Source organism: Antennarius striatus, chromosome 19 (genome assembly GCF_040054535.1).
Source record: "Antennarius striatus isolate MH-2024 chromosome 19, ASM4005453v1, whole genome shotgun sequence".
Taxonomy (NCBI): domain Eukaryota; kingdom Metazoa; phylum Chordata; class Actinopteri; order Lophiiformes; family Antennariidae; genus Antennarius; species Antennarius striatus.
This window is the reverse complement of record NC_090794.1, coordinates 18,371,278-18,376,473: the sequence shown is the minus strand read 5'-3', so window position 1 is coordinate 18,376,473 and position 5,196 is coordinate 18,371,278.

Genomic DNA, 5,196 nt, shown 5'->3' with positions numbered 1-5,196 from the left:
GTAGCCTGCAGGCTGTCAACGGATTTCATTTTCTATGGGAGGATAACAGTGTGTGGGCCCTAAATTTCATTTCCTCTAAGCTGGTGTGAAAAATCTGTGTGTTTACAATGAAATTCAGCTCAGCCTGAAAAACAGGATGTTACTATAAAGTAGCATCACGTACAGACAGACGCTTGAAGTCACTCTTGTTGAGTTGGCTGAATAAAAAATATAGAAGAATCATGGCTTCCTGGGCCAACTTTTGAAAGCCATTAATACTGATTTGTGAAATATGTTCACCAACACTCTGATGCAAGGACAGCGGCAAAGACAGAACAACGACACAAAGAGAACATTTCAGTTGCTGACATTTTTAAAACAAAGAGATTCTAACTTCTCTGTCTGCTTGAAATTTCACACAGCAATCTGTCACCTGTGTAAAGGTGGAAAACACATCCAATAAAGTCATGACAAAACATTTAAAAATATTTTCATAGGCTGGTAAAGCCCAAAGCATCGTTTATCTGTGATACAGTGACCTTAAAATAACCATTAAATAACAAACCTTTAAACATTCTATATGGGATTCAGCTTAGCTGCTAAAATCAATCAGTATATACTGTAGATGGTTGTGTGTGTGTGTGTGTGTGTGTGTGTGTGTGTGTGTGTGTGTGTGTGTGTGTGTGTGTGTGTGTGTGTGTGTGTGTGTGTGTGTGTGTGTGTGTGTGTGTGTGTGTGTGACACGTAGCAGTGACCTTCCACTATACATTCTACCCTGCGCTCCCACCTATTTCTCATGACGTCTCTCAGCAGCTTTCCTTATGTTAGAAAAATATCTGCAAAATAAAATAACCTTTCTGAAGTCTGAGGACTGATTCATACATAGATTAAATCTGATTAAATTTGAATTTCAGTGAAAGATATATCTATTTTATTTCTACAGACATAACTGTGACCTTACCCTGTTGCAGCTCACAGAATAATGAAAGTTTGAGAAAAGCTTTCAGGAACCACCAGGTCAGACTCATCTCTGGTGGGTAGAAAACACTGTCATGAAGAACTCAATGTTAAATGGTGATGAATGCTAAAGCTATTGGAATGTGTGGAGAACAGAACTGAATGTGAGCAGAGGATTTCCCTCCATGTTAATGGCCTCGCCTTAACAACTCATAGCAGTGTAACGTTCCTGAATGCCAGGACTGAGGGTCGTGTTGCTTCAGCTGCGCTGGGAGAGTTGATGCTGTGCTAGTTTATCAAAGAATGTTTCTGGAACTGCTGTTTGCTTAAGCCCCTCTGGATCCAGGAGGAACACTCTGAAGCGCTTCAGTTCTCCAAAAGACGAAGTCCTGGCGCCGGTCAGAGCGCTACCTGGTCCTCAGAGGAAGGTGTGAAGCAAACTAGTTAACTAACCTTCATGTGACACTGTGTCCTGAGGTGGTTTGAGAACGTTTGCACCAACAAAAATCATGTCTGTAGCCGTGATGGAGATATGGCTGTACTATTAAAGTGAATCAGCATGTGAGCATTTCTACCAACACGTTATTTCAGATAAAATGACCTGGAAGTAAAAGAGATGATTTTCTAAAAGTCTTTGTGTGGGTGATGGCATGTTGTTTCATCATGACAGGAGACGATGTGAGTGAATCTGAAACTGTTGTCATTATAAATGTATATTAGGGTCAGATGACGACAAGGACAGCGATTTATCAAAAGATCAGGTAATAGCACAAATTGAAATTGAAATTAAAATTATGGACTTCATTCTTAGAGAGACTGATCAGTGTTAAATAAAGGCCCGTCGCCTCCCCTGAACCAGATGGATCACACTGAGCCTTAGGATGTCAGCAGTGGAACTGGGAGCAGGTTCCTGCCCCCGAGCTGCTGTTACTGGGGCTGACATGTCGTCTATGCTGGTGTGTTAGTCGAACATCCCAGCTGTCTACTTGGGTTGCAGCCGACCGCCTCACCCTTGCTGCCCGCTGGCCTTCCAGCGTTCTGCTCAGCTCCATGCTTTACCAGCCTGACTGGCTTCAGCCTCTCTCCCCATCAGTCCCAGTTTTACCCCCCGCCCTCCTGACCGATTCCTTTACACCGTTTCAGCTTCAAATCATCCACACAGGTGACTTCCTCATGAGGAAGAGGATAAAGTTCAATGTATCTGGTGCTAGTTTGAAAGTTGTAGTGTGAATGAAGCAGTGGACTAACAAGTGAATAAATATGACTGTATACACACCACAGACGTTAGTTCTACATGATGTGTATACACCACAGACGTTAGCTCTACATGATGTGTATACACCACAGACGTTAGCTCTACATGATGTGTATACACCACAGACATTAGCTCTTAATGATGTATACACACCACAGACGTTAGTTCTACATGATGTATATACACCACAGACGTTAGTTCTACATGATGTGTATACACCACAGACGTTAGTTCTACATGAGGTATACACACCACAGACGTTAGTTCTACATGATGTATATACACCACAGACGTTAGTTCTACATGATGTGTATACACCACAGACGTTAGCTCTACATGAGGTATACACACCACAGACGTTAGTTCTACATGATGTATATACACCACAGACGTTAGTTCTACATGATGTGTATACACCACAGACGTTAGCTCTACATGATGTATATACACCACAGATGTTAGTTCTACATGATGTATATACACCACAGACGTTAGCTCTACATGATGTGTATACACCACAGACGTTAGTTCTACATGAGGTATACACACCACAGATGTTAGTTCTACGTGATGTATATACACCACAGACGTTAGCTCTACATGATGTGTATACACCACAGACGTTAGTTCTACATGATGTGTATACACCACAGACGTTAGCTCTACATGATGTGTACACACCACAGACGTTAGTTCTACATGATGTATATACACCAAAGACGTTAGTTCTACATGATGTGTATACACCACAGACGTTAGTTCTACATGATGTGTATACACCACAGACGTTAGCTCTACATGATGTGTACACACCACAGACGTTAGTTCTACATGATGTATATACACCAAAGACGTTAGTTCTACATGATGTGTATACACCACAGACGTTAGTTCTACATGATGTGTATACACCACAGACGTTAGTTCTACATGAGGTATACACACCACAGATGTTAGTTCTACGTGATGTATATACACCACAGACGTTAGCTCTACATGATGTGTATACACCACAGACGTTAGTTCTACATGATGTGTATACACCACAGACGTTAGCTCTACATGATGTGTACACACCACAGACGTTAGTTCTACATGATGTATATACACCACAGACGTTAGTTCTACATGATGTGTATACACCACAGACGTTAGTTCTACATGATGTGTATACACCAAAGACGTTAGTTCTAAATGATGTGTATACACCACAGACGTTAGTTCTACATGATGTGTATACACCAAAGACGTTAGTTCTACATGATGTGTATACACCACAGACGTTAGCTCTACATGATGTATATACACCACAGACGTTAGCTCTACATGATGTATATACACCACAGACGTTAGTTCTACATGAGGTATACACACCACAGACGTTAGTTCTACATGATGTATATACACCACAGACGTTAGCTCTACATGATGTGTATACACCACAGACGTTAGTTCTACATGATGTATATACACCACAGACGTTAGTTCTACATGATGTGTATACACCACAGACGTTAGCTCTACATGAGGTATACACACCACAGACGTTAGTTCTACATGACACCTCTGCATCGAGGCCTGAAGTACACAATTAATGACTTGTTGTGTGTCATTAGGAGTTATCTAGCAATCAAACATGGATTGATGTGATAAACCTGTTAATACGGTGCGTTCAGGTGCTGTCAGGAAGCTCAGACTTTTGAGAATCACTAGTGGAAACAATCACAAACTGAGTTTTACATTCAGTGTTTCTTATCGACGGTCAAACCAACATGTTGAGTGCTTTTCTTTTCTCAGAAACCCCTGATAGGAATCGATTATTAGACATTTAAAGGTGTGTAATGTTCAATCGCTAGGGGTCCCTGTTCCTTACTGTTACTGGGGTTTACTGTGGCTTTGTGTGAGCTTTGCCACCTCGATTGAGTAATAGTGTGAAATGACAGGAACGTGGATCACATCACCTGATAATGACATCACTCCACAGTGCTAATGAACTCCTCTGGGTTTTCCTCTCACACTGAAGGAACCTGAAGGGAGTCTGCTTCACAAATAATCTCCAATCAAATCACTAAATTCAAAGTGTGGCACTAAAAACAAATCCGATAAGTGAACCTTGAATTAATGTGGAGTGTTTTTAACAAATACTAATAATAATACATTTAACCTTTAGTCATACTGTGAAACACCAATAATATAGTGAAATGAATAAACTTGTCGCTCTAAAACATGCTGTCTGAACCTGTAACACGTCACCCTTTAAATCTGATCATGTCTAACTTTACTTGATTGTTAACACTGTTGGGCTCACAATAGATGTCACTATGGGAATGTTTAAGAATATTGCCAGATATCACAGGAGAATTTGTCATTCCTCTGCTTTGACTCCATCTAAGCCGATTTATTGTATAACAAATTCCCATTTTGCTTTCCCTAAGACATGGCTCCCAGTAAACCTGGTGCTTGCCTGCCTGCCAGTTTGGAGTTGAAGAAAATGTTTCGACTTCCTGAGCCACGTAGGGTGTTTTCTTTAAATTAAATGACGCAAAAAAACAAACTGCAGTGACCCCGCACTCGCCAAGCCATCAGTAAAGAATGATTTTTCAGCCATGGTGTAGAACTACGAAACATATTCAGATATTTCTCTTTGTGTTCGTCCTCATTTTACGGCCTCAAACTGAAGGACTGGATTGTTCAGAGACATTATTTACAGTTGAAATTGGCACTTGACAAATAACTAAATAATTATATTGGACAACATCAGTAGCTCTTAGTCCGCCTTCAGCGTCAGGAGAGGTCAGTCTTCCTCTTCAGCCATCCGTCTGCCCCGGGTCAACCCTTTTGATTTCCTTGAGCTCAAGAGAGACAAGAATTCAACAGCAGGAGCATTTTCTGGAGGAATGTGTTTTCAGGAGGCTCATTCTGCTGACAACAGGTGAACAGATCACTGATTGTGGTGTGGGTAAATACTGGTTTGGGTATACGTCTGAGCCGTCAGAGTGTGTGGT